The sequence below is a fragment of the Oncorhynchus mykiss genome, chromosome 3, assembly GCF_013265735.2.
Source record: "Oncorhynchus mykiss isolate Arlee chromosome 3, USDA_OmykA_1.1, whole genome shotgun sequence".
In the NCBI taxonomy this organism is placed as follows: Eukaryota; Metazoa; Chordata; class Actinopteri; order Salmoniformes; family Salmonidae; genus Oncorhynchus; species Oncorhynchus mykiss.
In genome coordinates, this window is record NC_048567.1 from 68,302,710 (window position 1) to 68,317,181 (window position 14,472).

The following is a 14,472-nucleotide window of genomic DNA, read 5'->3' on the forward strand; positions in this document are numbered from 1 at the left end:
TTCCAGAGAGAGAGACTATGATGAATAACACTCCTCCCAGAAAGAGAGACAATGATGAATAACACTCCGCCCACAAAGAGAGACAATGATGAATAACACACCTCTCCATGTCAGAGAGACCATGATGAAAAACACTCCTCTCAGGGAGAGAGAGACCAGGATAAATAACACCCCTCCCAGAGAGAGAGACCATGATGAATAACATTCCACTCAGAGAGAGACCATAATGAATAAAAATTCCTCTCAAAGAGAGACCATGATGAATAACACTCCTTCCAGAGAGAGAGACTATGATGAATAACACTCCTCCCAGAAAGAGAGACAATGATGAATAACACTCCGCCCACAAAGAGAGACAATGATGAATAACACACCTCTCCATGTCAGAGAGACCATGATGAAAAACACTCCTCTCAGGGAGAGAGAGACCAGGATAAATAACACCCCTCCCAGAGAGAGAGACCATGATGAATAACATTCCACTCAGAGAGAGACCATAATGAATAAAAATTCCTCTCAGAGAGAGACCATGATGAATAACACTCCTTCCAGAGAGAGAGACTATGATGAATAACACTCCTCCCAGAAAGAGAGACAATGATGAATAACACTCCGCCCACAAAGAGAGACAATGATGAATAACACACCTCTCCATGTCAGAGAGACCATGATGAAAAACACTCCTCTCAGGGAGAGAGAGACCAGGATAAATAACACCCCTCCCAGAGAGAGAGACCATGATGAATAACATTCCACTCAGAGAGAGACCATAATGAATAACACTCATCTCAGGGAGAGAGGGACCATGATGAATAACATTCCTCCCAGAGAGAGAGAGAGACCATGATGAATAACACTCCTCTCAGAGAGAGACCATGATGAATAGCTCTCCTCTCAGAGAGAGACCATGATGAATAACACTCCTCTCAGAGAAAGACCATGATGAATAACACTCCTCCCAGAGAGAGAGACCATGATGAATAACATTCCTCCCAGAGAGAGACCATGATGGATAACACTCCTCTCAGAGAGAGACCATGATGAATAACATTCCTCCCATAGACACCATGATGAATAACATTCCTCTCAGAGCGAGACCATGATGAATAACACTCCTCTCAGAGAGAGACTGTGATGAATCACACTCCTCCCAGAGAGAGAGAGACACCATGATGAATAACACTCCTCTCAGAGAGAGAGACCATGATGAATAACATTCCTCCCAGAGAGAGACCATGATGAATAACACTCCTCTCAGAGAGAGACCGTGATGAATCACACTCCTCCCAGAGAGAGACCATGATGATTCACACTCCTCCCAGAGAAAGAGACACCATGATGAATAACACTCCTCTCAGAGAGAGAGAGACCATGATGAATAACATTCCTCCCAGAGAGAGACCATGATGAATAACACTCCTCTCAGGGAGAGACCGTGATGAATCACACTCCTCCCAGAGAGAGAGACACCATGATGAATAACACTCCTCCCAGAGAGAGACCATGATAATTAACACTCCTCCCAGAGAGACACCATGAGGAATAACACTCCTCCCAGAGAGACCATAATGAATAACACTCCTCCCAGAGAGACACCATGATGAATAACACTCCTCCCAGAGAGACACCATGATGAACAACACTCCTCTCAGGGAGAGACCATAATGAATGACACTCTTCCCAGAGAAAGACCATGATGGAAAACACTCCTCAGTAACAGAGACCATGATGAATAATCCTCTTCCCAGAGAGAACATGATGAATTTAACTCCTCAGAGAGAGACCATGATGAATAGCACACCTCTACATTTGAGAGAGACCATGTTGAATAACACCCCTCAGAGAGAGAGACCATGATGAATAACATTCCTCTCAGAGAGAGACAATGATGAATAACACTCCTTCCAGAGAGAGAGACTATGATGAATAACACTCCTCCCAGAAAGAGAGACAATGATGAATAACACTCCGCCCACAAAGAGAGACAATGATGAATAACACACCTCTCCATGTCAGAGAGACCATGATGAAAAACACTCCTCTCAGGGAGAGAGAGACCAGGATAAATAACACCCCTCCCAGAGAGAGAGACCATGATGAATAACATTCCACTCAGAGAGAGACCATAATGAATAAAAATTCCTCTCAGAGAGAGACCATGATGAATAACACTCCTTCCAGAGAGAGAGACTATGATGAATAACACTCCTCCCAGAAAGAGAGACAATGATGAATAACACTCCGCCCACAAAGAGAGACAATGATGAATAACACACCTCTCCATGTCAGAGAGACCATGATGAAAAACACTCCTCTCAGGGAGAGAGAGACCAGGATAAATAACACCCCTCCCAGAGAGAGAGACCATGATGAATAACATTCCACTCAGAGAGAGACCATAATGAATAAAAATTCCTCTCAGAGAGAGACCATGATGAATAACACTCCTCTCAGGGAGAGACCATGATGAATAACACTCATCTCAGGGAGAGAGGGACCATGATGAATAACATTCCTCCCAGAGAGAGAGAGAGACCATGATGAATAACACTCCTCTCAGAGAGAGACCATGATGAATAGCTCTCCTCTCAGAGAGAGACCATGATGAATAACACTCCTCTCAGAGAAAGACCATGATGAATAACACTCCTCCCAGAGAGAGAGACCATGATGAATAACATTCCTCCCAGAGAGAGACCATGATGGATAACACTCCTCTCAGAGAGAGACCATGATGAATAACATTCCTCCCATAGACACCATGATGAATAACATTCCTCTCAGAGCGAGACCATGATGAATAACACTCCTCTCAGAGAGAGACTGTGATGAATCACACTCCTCCCAGAGAGAGAGAGACACCATGATGAATAACACTCCTCTCAGAGAGAGAGACCATGATGAATAACATTCCTCCCAGAGAGAGACCATGATGAATAACACTCCTCTCAGAGAGAGACCGTGATGAATCACACTCCTCCCAGAGAGAGACCATGATGATTCACACTCCTCCCAGAGAAAGAGACACCATGATGAATAACACTCCTCTCAGAGAGAGAGAGACCATGATGAATAACATTCCTCCCAGAGAGAGACCATGATGAATAACACTCCTCTCAGGGAGAGACCGTGATGAATCACACTCCTCCCAGAGAGAGAGACACCATGATGAATAACACTCCTCCCAGAGAGAGACCATGATAATTAACACTCCTCCCAGAGAGACACCATGAGGAATAACACTCCTCCCAGAGAGACCATAATGAATAACACTCCTCCCAGAGAGACACCATGATGAATAACACTCCTCCCAGAGAGACACCATGATGAACAACACTCCTCTCAGGGAGAGACCATAATGAATGACACTCTTCCCAGAGAAAGACCATGATGGAAAACACTCCTCAGAGACAGAGACCATGATGAATAATCCTCTTCCCAGAGAGAACATGATGAATTTAACTCCTCAGAGAGAGACCATGATGAATAGCACACCTCTACATTTGAGAGAGACCATGTTGAATAACACCCCTCAGAGAGAGAGACCATGATGAATAACATTCCTCTCAGAGAGAGACAATGATGAATAACACTCCTTCCAGAGAGAGAGACTATGATGAACAACACTCCTCCCAGAAAGAGAGACAATGATGAATAACACTCCGCCCACAAAGAGAGACAATGATGAATAACACACCTCTCCATGTCAGAGAGACCATGATGAAAAACACTCCTCTCAGGGAGAGAGGGACCAGGATAAATAACACCCCTCCCAGAGAGAGAGACCATGATGAATAACATTCCACTCAGAGAGAGACCATAATGAATAAAAATTCCTCTCAGAGAGAGACCATGATGAATAACACTCCTTCCAGAGAGAGAGACTATGATGAATAACACTCCTCCCAGAAAGAGACAATGATGAATAACACTCCGCCCACAAAGAGAGACAATGATGAATAACACACCTCTCCATGTCAGAGAGACCATGATGAAAAACACTCCTCTCAGGGAGAGAGAGACCAGGATAAATAACACCCCTCCCAGAGAGAGAGACCATGATGAATAACATTCCACTCAGAGAGAGACCATAATGAATAAAAATTCCTCTCAGAGAGAGACCATGATGAATAACACTCCTCTCAGGGAGAGACCATGATGAATAACACTCATCTCAGGGAGAGAGGGACCATGATGAATAACATTCCTCCCAGAGAGAGAGAGAGACCATGATGAATAACACTCCTCTCAGAGAGAGACCATGATGAATAGCTCTCCTCTCAGAGAGAGACCATGATGAATAACACTCCTCTCAGAGAAAGACCATGATGAATAACACTCCTCCCAGAGAGAGAGACCATGATGAATAACATTCCTCCCAGAGAGAGACCATGATGGATAACACTCCTCTCAGAGAGAGACCATGATGAATAACATTCCTCCCATAGACACTATGATGAATAACATTCCTCTCAGAGCGAGACCATGATGAATAACACTCCTCTCAGAGAGAGACTGTGATGAATCACACTCCTCCCAGAGAGAGAGAGACACCATGATGAATAACACTCCTCTCAGAGAGAGAGACCATGATGAATAACATTCCTCCCAGAGAGAGACCATGATGAATAACACTCCTCTCAGAGAGAGACCGTGATGAATCACACTCCTCCCAGAGAGAGAGACACCATGATGAATAACACTCCACCCAGAGAGAGACCATGATGATTCACACTCCTCCCAGAGAGAGAGACACCATGATGAATAACACTCCTCTCAGAGAGAGAGAGACCATGATGAATAACATTCCTCCCAGAGAGAGACCATGATGAATAACACTCCTCTCAGGGAGAGACCGTGATGAATCACACTCCTCCCAGAGAGAGAGACACCATGATGAATAACACTCCTCCCAGAGAGAGACCATGATAATTAACACTCCTCCCAGAGAGACACCATGAGGAATAACACTCCTCCCAGAGAGACCATAATGAATAACACTCCTCCCAGAGAGACACCATGATGAATAACACTCCTCCCAGAGAGACACCATGATGAATAACACTCCTCCCAGAGAGAGAGACACCATGATGAATAACACTCCTCCAAGAGAGACACCATGATGAATAACACTCCTCTCAGAGAGACACCATGATGAATAACACTCCTCTCAGAGACACCATGATGAATAGCACTCCTCTCAGAGAGACACCATGATGAATAGCACTCAGCCCTCTCTCTCTCTCTCTCTCTCTCTCTCTCTCTCTCTCCTTCTCTCTCCTTTGATTGGCATTCTCATAGGGTTGTTTATGTGGGTAATTGCACCTGCAGATTGACTGGCTGCATATTGAACTGGGGTAATTAAAGCTTTGGATAGATTTGGTTCTGCGGTCTGGAGAAGTAATAATCAGTCATGGTTCTCTCTGAGGGAGAGCAGTTTGCGTTCATATAACCCCACCACAGGCCTTTGGATGAGTCCCTTCTCTGCAGAGCAATAACACGCCTCAGCAGGCAGCTATCTGCTACTGTACAACAGGTCCTTTGATTATAATACAGCAGGTGTTACCGCCAATCCAGCGGCCCATTCATCTCTGCCTGCTTTTAAGGGAAACAGTGCAGGGAAGCCATGCAGAAAATAAATAGCTTGTTCCATTGGAAGTGAGTTGATAGAATAATGTGTCTTAGCCTATATGACAATAGTTTGTTATTGTCATTCTAATCTATGGAATAGATAAACATCTGTGTAGGCCCACTTCCTTGATGGGAAAAGCATTGTGTGAAAACTGTGAGATTTGGATCGGCTGCATTTCACACATGAAATAACAACCTATGTCAAGTTTCATATCTACATTGGGAGATGATTAAATTACAGTATCAATATATAGATCTCTTGAAGTCATAAAGTAGAAGTCGATTGTGATAACCAAGGCCCTGCAATATTGAGCCCTGTAGACAGCCGACACATTCTGGAATCTGAGCTTGTAAAATCACTGTGTTTTGTTTATTCACCACTTGAGGGAGCCACTGTAGTGCTCTGTTCAACCTGTCATTCATAACTTTCTACCTGAGTCAGAGGACCGTTATCCTACACCCCCAAACGCGGCTGCAAACAGACTCCACTACCAATCCCCTACTTCCCATAGCCGTGTAAGTAGGGGTTCTGGGGGTGCTGCAGCACCCACTGAAAAATATGAATTTAAAAAAAATATGAATACATTTTTTTTTTAGATTTTCAGTTAGGTCATTCACAGCCACAACTTGTGAACTTGATTACGTGCTGCTATGCGGTTTGTTGCTAACGTTACTTTGCTACCTGCCAACGTTACAGTTTTTACTTTTGAATTATCGTTTCATATTTTTATTTTTCCCTCGCTCAACTTTTTTCATTCAACCTTTTCATCACGAACGCTTTATCTAGACATGGTTCTACTGGACCTCCACCAGCCGAAGATAAATAGTAACATTAACATGATGCTTTATCTAGACATGGTTCTACAGGACCTCCACCAGCCGAAGATAAGTAGTAACATTAACATGATGCTTTACCTAGACATGGTTCTACTGGACCTCCACCAGCCGAAGATAAGTAGTAACATTAACATGATGCTTTATCTAGACATGGTTCTACAGGACCTCCACCAGCCGAAGATAAATAGTAACATTAACATGATGCTTTATCTAGACATGGTTCTACAGGACCTCCACCAGCCGAAGATAAGTAGTAACATTAACATGATGCTTTATCTAGACATGGTTCTACTGGACCTCCACCAGCCGAAGATAAATAGTAACATTAACATGATGCTTTATCTAGACATGGTTCTACTGGACCTCCACCAGCCGAAGATAAATAGTAACATTAACATTATGCCTTCTAATTGCAGTCGCTGTACTCATAATGTACAGGAGAACGATCGCCTTATGGTGAGCAGAGCCGTGCTGCAAGCCCAGCTTCAGACACAATAGTTAGGCAAGGGTCATTTAAGTGTAGGAAAGGATGAAACAGCGTCTGTGCCACTAATATGTACAGATAGTAGTAGAAATCCCCTCGCACAGTCCCCACAGACGGATAATTTTCTCATGGCTTCTGAAAGGAAATGCTGTAGCCTTCTCTGGTCTCTCCTCTACCCGTTACGGGGTCTGAGACGCCAAAGCCTCCCACCATTAGCTCTGACAAATTAAAAACCCTAGTCATTGGCGACTCCATTAGACGTATTAGACTTTAAAATAATCATCCAGGGGGCAGGGCTACCGAGGTTAAGACTAATCTGAAGATGGTGCTGGCTAAGGCTAAAACTAGCGAGTGTAGAGAGTATAGAGATATTGTTATCCATGTCGGCACCAACAATGTTAGGATGAAACAGTCAGAGGTCACCAAGCGCAACATAGCTTCAGCGTGTAAATCAGCTAGAAAGATGTGTCGGCATCGAGTAATTGTCTCTGGCCCCCTTCCCAGTTAGGGGGAGTGATGAGCTCTACAGCATTATCACAACTCAATCACTGGTTGAGAACTGTTTTCTGCCCCTCCCAAAAGATAGAATTTGTAGGGAATTGGCCCTCTTTCTGGGACTCACCCACAAACAGGACCAAGCCTGGCCTGCTGAGGAGTGACAGACTCCATCCTAGCTGGAGGAGTGCTCTCATCTTATCTATGAACATAGACAGGGCTCTAACTCCCCTAGCCCCACAATGAGATAGAGTGCAGACCAGGCACCAAGCTGTTAGCCATCTTGCCAGCTTAGTGGAGTCTGCCACTAGCACAGTCAGTATAGTCAGCTCAGCAATCCTCATTGAGACCGTGTCTGTTCCTCGATCTAGGTTGGGCAAAACTAAACATGGCGGTGTACGCTCTAGCAATCTCACTGGAATAAAGACCTCCTCCAGTCCTGTCATTATTTAAAGAGATTGTGATATCTCACATCTCAAAATAGGGCTACGTAATGTAAGATACCTCACTTCCAAGGCAGTTATAGTCAATGAATTAATCACTGATCATAATGTTGATGTGATTGGCCTGACTGAAACATAGCTTAAACCGTGTTAAATGAGGCCTCACCTCCTGGTTACATTAGTGACCATATCTCTCACGTATCCCGCAAAGGTGGAGGTGTTGTTAACATTTACGAAAGCAAATTTCAAATAACAAAAAAACAAATGACTGCATTTTCGTCTTTTCCGCTTCTAGTCATGAAATCTATGCAGCCTACTCAAATCACTTTTTATAGCTACTGTTGACAGGCCTCCTGGGCTATATACAGCATTTCTCACCGAGTTCCCTCAATTCATATCGGACCTTGTAGTCATGGCAGATAACGTTTTTGGTGACTTTAATATTCACATGTAAAAGTCCACAGACCCACTCCAAAAGGCTTTCAGAGCCAATCATCGACTCAGTGGGTTTTGTTCAACATGTCTCCGGATCTACTCATGGCCACAGTCATACTCTGGACCTAGTTTTGTCCCGTGGAATAAATGTTGTGGATCTTAATGTTTTTCCTCATAATCCTGGACTATCGGACCACCATTTTATTAAGTTTGCAATCACAACAAATAATTTGCTTAGACCCCAACCAAGGATCATCAAAGGCCGTGCTATAAATTCTCGGACAACCCAAATATTCCTAGATGCCCTTCCAGACTCCCTCCACCTACCCAAGGATGTCAGAGTACAAAAATCGGTATAACTACCTAACTGAGGAACTTAATTTAACCTTGTGTAATACCCTAGATGCAGTAGCGCCCCTGAAAACAAAAAAACATTTGTTATAAGAAACTAGCTCTCTGGTATACAGAAAATACCAGAGTCCTGAAGCAAGCTTCCAGAAAATTGGAACGGAAATGGCGCTGCACCAAACTGGAAGTCTTCTGATTAGCTTGGAATGACAGTACCGTGCAGTATCGAAGAGCACTGACTGCCGCTCGATCATCTTATTATTTTATTTTTGTTGCTGTCACAAAGCTAACTAAAAATCAGCATTCCGCAAGAGAGGATGGCTTTCTCTTCAGCAGTGATCAATTCATGAACTCCTCTTTAAATCTGCGTATTTCTCCAAAGCTCAGTTTTCATGAGTCTGCACAACACTGCCAGGACCTGGGATCAGGGGAGAGACAGGTTTTTTTATACAATATATAATTAACACATTGATGAAAATTGTCATGGCCTCTAAACCTTCAAGCTGCATACTGGACCCTATTCCAACTACACTACTGAAAGAGATGCTCCCTGTGCTTCAACCTCCTATGATGAACATAATAAACAGCTCCCTATCCACCAGATGTGTACCAAACTCACTAAAAGTGGCAGTAATAAAACCTCTCTTGAAACAGCCAAACCTTGACCCAAAAAATTAAAAAAATGATTGGCCTATATTGAATCTCCCATTCCTCTCAACAGTTTTTGAAAAAGCTGTTGCCCAGCAACTCACTGCCTTCCTGAAGACAAACAATATATACGAAACGCTTCAGTCTGGTTTTAAACCCCATCATAGCACTGAGACTGCACTCATAAAGGTGGTAAATTACCTTTTAATGGCGTCAGACCAATGCTCTCCATCTGTCCTCGTGCTCCTAGACCTCAGTGCTGCTTTTGATACCATCAATAACCACATTCTTTTGGAGAGATTGGAATCCCAAATTGGTCTACACGGACAAGTTCTAGCCTGGTTTAGATCTTATCTGTCGGAAAGATATCAGTTTGTCTCTGTGAATGGTTTGTCCTCTGACAAATCAAATGTAAATTTCAGTGTTTTGTCAAGGTTCTGTTTTAGGACCACTATTGTTTTCACTATATATTTTATCTCTTGGTGATGTTATTCGGAAACAAAATGTTAACTTTCATCACTATGCAGACGATACAGAGCTGTACATTTCTATGAAACATGGTGAAGCCCCAAAATTGCCCACCCTGGAAGCCTGTGTTTCAGACATGTCGTGTCTGTACTATGGTTAAATGAGATGACATGCTATTTTCAAATCGATTACCTAAAGTTGAATTATTTGATTAGATGAATCAGGCAATTACTAACTTATTAGGAATCCAGGGCACCACAGACTCATTAGTTGATATAGAGCTATCTCTCAATAGCAGTCAATCATTAATTATTCTTTACCTTCTATCAGTCTCATCTGAATGTCATAACATTCTTGGTTATCTGCACAAACCCTAGCATAAATTATGACTCAGCAATATACAAATTGTCTTAATAATTTATTTACTAACTAAATAATCACAGAAATACATAACAAACAAACAGTAGATATTGGTTACTAACAATGACAGAAAAGTCCCTAGTGGGCTAAACCGATATGACAGCTTAGTAGACAAAAGGAAAGGGGTGGGACTAAGAAAGAGCGGGAAAGACATGGATTCACCACACACAGTTTATAATTATGTTTACGCCCGTATGTGTTTGTTGTCTTCTCTGTTGGAATCGTTGATCGTCCTGCAAGGTTCATCAGAGTCTCTGGTTAACTTTCATTGTAGTCACAAAGTCTTTCCTCGTTGTACATGGTTAGAATGGATACTTCAGAGTACCATTCAGAAATGTTCTCAAAGAATAGATGCTTCGGCGGGTGTCGGTGTTCTCATCCTAGGTTTACGTAAGGTCTAGATGCAGACTAGTAATTATAGGTCTAAGATTTGCTCTTATTCTGTAGTGATCGATAGTCTCAGAGTTGAACCATTTCCAGCCGTGTATAGTTGAACCATTTCCATGTGGTATAGTCTGTCCTTTGGTAGAGTTGTAGATTAAACCACTTCACACACCAGCATCACCCGGCATGTTTTGGTCTTAGAAATTCAACCATTTGCAACCTAGCTTACACCGGGGTTTGCGTGGTCTGGTGTGAATTTTATTAGGAGTGGGTTTTATGCGTTTCAGTAGAGAAGGGCGGTCCATTACGCCTACGTAATGTCTATGCTCACGTGGGCGTGGCCACTGACTAGTTAATCTTTATATGAAAATCCATACTCTCATTTTGAAGGTTAACATTACATCTTTTCACAAATAGTTTCAGGTTTAATCACATACGTTTCACAATGTTTAGATGTAAACCTGAAAGCTGGGAAATGTACACTTTAAGAGATACAGTTATGTGTGTTTCATGTCCTTCATGAGATCACCAAATGAAACACACTAGTCATAACTGTACCATAAGTGTCCATAGACCCTTCCCACATTCTCAAAAGTAGAGATTGTTTAATTCTCCCATTTTGGGGATTTAGAAGTTTGGCCAAGTGAACTCCTTTGTTCTCTCTCTGTGCTCTTTTTGCATGACCAGGGGGAGAGAGTCTCTGCCAGGAATTTATGACTTGAGATAACAAAACCTGGGTTTAGGAGAGAGAGAGAAGGGGAGGTCCATGATCTATACCCAGAAAGGCCCATGTCATGACAGTTCCGCTCTGGTGGTTTAAATCTTGTGATTATCCTACAAGTTGCAAACCAACATAAAATAATGACCAAGGGATGTCCTGGTTGTAGATAATCATTGCAGTCCCCCTCTGGTGGTTGACCTGAACGCGGAGTAGTCCACCACTAGGATGGGCAGTGGATGTCTGGTTTGAGATCACCGTTGCCGTCCCTCTCTAGTGGTTTACCTGGTAGGTTTCCTGGAAGCTGCAAAGTACCACAGGAATGGCCAGGGGATGTCCTGGTTGGTGATACCGTTATGGTCCCCCTCTGGTGGTTTACCTTGGTAGGCTCTCTGAAAGCGGAGCAGTCCAACACAAGGATGGGCGGTGGATGTCCCATTGGTAATCGCCGTTCCAGTCCCCCTCTGGTGGTTGACCCGTGTAGGATTTCTGCCAATGGAACAGGCCGCCACAAAAATGGTCAGTGGATGTCCGGATTGGGATCGCCATTCCGGGCCTGTCGTCGGGTTGTCCAGACTGGAAGATCAGGGCAGTTAACAACGCACACACAATCACAAAATATATAATTACATTTCTTCCCAAATGAGCAGCGTTGTGGCACTGAGTGATGGTTGTATGGGAAACTTGTTTATGGCTCTATCACTTCCTAAGTGTCAGAAGAAATTAAATGAAAAGGAATGAAAGCATAAACAAAATATATACAAAATATAGTTATCACACCTTAATCATCCATTTGGACTGTATTCTATATACGTCCTAGGTCCTGGCAAAATGACCCTATCATGGCATTGTCTAATGTCATATCTAGGGTGTTCCTAATTTGCGATGTGTTGTTTAGGGCACTATCCTAAGTTGATAACTACATGATGAGTCTACAGCTGCAAGGAACCAGCTTCGGGAAGTCTACAGGGATGACCTATGGACCTCTGTGGAGAAACTGGTGAGTACTGTAGCTGAAGAGTCAAAGGCGTCAGAGTACATTTTTAACTTTACTAACGCTGGTATTTTGTTTGAACCTTAAATCCTCATTAAATGTTCCTTTGTACGTGTGCATTCATGCTTACATAAGTGCACATTCCCAGGGAAAGAACCAAGAGGTTCCTGCAAACTGAGACGAGGATATCTGTCTGTGATATTGCAAAGTGTTTCACCAGTGGGAGTCATCGGGTCAGTTGCTGTGCTCTGACACTTTGTGTGTGTTGTGTGCAGGAACGTAGCAAACAGGTCAATTGTAGCGGTAGTCGTTTCGATGGCGACATACTTTAGTTATTTTGAGCGCAGTGGTTATTGGAATTGTGGTTTTAAAACTAAACTATCAACCAAATCTCCTGGTGTTTGTGCTACAAAACACACAGTGGCTGTCGAGGCATGTCAGTTACCACCACGTCCGCATGTGGCAACCTCTTTAGTACCTGCGAACTGAGAAGAGGATTTCTGTCTGTGATATCGCAAAGTGTTTCACCAGTCGGAGTCATCGGGTCAGTTGCGGGACTGACGCCATTAGTGTCATTGTAAGGGGTGACAGTCCCCCACAAAGCAGAAGGGGTATCATCAGAAGCGCAGTGCACTCCGCGCGTTGATGCTTTTATTGCTCAGATGACTGCCGTGTATGCGGAAGTGTCTGAAGGGCAAGAGAAGTTCATCACAGCAACAGTATTGCTGGGAAGTTGCTCATTCACAGAGACAGCTGGCTCGAAATCATGAAAAGAATGGTCAATCAGGTTTGCTGATGGAATGTGTCGAGATATCGTAATATTTCATTGGATCGGATTCTGGGCTGGTAACATACACAGGGTGAATGAGTGATACGTCCTGGAAGTGTAGTTTCAGCATGACTGGTTGGTTTAGAAAAGTCGTTTGAAGTGATTTGTAAAAGTTTATAGGCGACTTTTGTAATTTTAAAAAGTGACGTTGCGTCTTGTAAATGGGCTTTTTGCAGCATCAGACTGGCCTTCAGCAAATGACATTTTGGGTATACAATGACGGATTTAATCGGGAAAAAGACCCAATTGTGATGTTTATGGGACATATAGGAGTGCCAACAAAGAAGCTCGTCCAAGGTAATGAATGTTTTATATTTTATTTATGCGTTTTGGGTAGCGCCGGCTACCGCAAAATCTGTTGTTTACTGTTGTGCTGGTATTTTGGGGGAGTGCATGCTATCAGATAATAGCTTCTCATGCTTTTGCCGAAAAGCATTTTACAAATCTGACTTGGTGGATAGATTCACAAAGAGTGTAGCTTTAATTCAGTACCTTGCATGTGTATTTTTATGAAAGTTTGAGATTTATCGAGTACTATACTCGAGTACTATAGGTGGCGCTCTGAAATTTCCGCTGAGCTGTCCCTGTGCAGGGACCACCTCCGTAACAAGTTAAGCAGCACTCCAGAACTGTTTCCAGGTATGGCCATTTAGAGTCACGTTTAGTGGACATATTCGGCACAAAGTGGAGTGGTCGTTCGCAAACAACATGATGTGCCATTTCTGTTCAAGGTGAAAGCAGATTGACTTTTCAGATTTTGAGTGGGCTTTAACAAAGATTTTGATCTTTTTCTTCGCAACCTTTGTATCAGAGTCTATAGACAAAGTGGGCTTGTTTCTTGATCAAGTGGGCTCTGCATAGGGTCTCGAGTGAGAGCGGTAGAAATTTTAATTTTAATGTCCTTGCTAAGCGTGTTAATTCCTGCGAAACCTGGTGTCCGATAATTCCCCGTCTAGTCCTTGTGACTTATCTTTTACCCTATCCTCACATTTTTCTTGCTTTAGTTCTTCACCTAGTGGAACTTCTAGAGAACATTGGTCTAAGTTGTTATCATCCTTTAACCCTTTGTTACCCTTGTGCTTTGACACTTTGTGAGGGTTGGGTGCAGGAACGTAGCGAACAGGTCAATTGTAGCGGTAGTCGTTTCGATGGCGACGTACTTCAGTTATTTTGATCGCGGTGGTTATTGGAATCGTGGTTTCATGGTAGAAACTGTTGTTGTGTGTCATCTCTCAACGCTCCAATATCTGATAATGCACACTCTAACTGGAGAGAGTGCTCCTGAACAAACTTCAAAACTGAGTGGTCAGGGCTCTTAGCGTTGTCAGCTTTTGATGC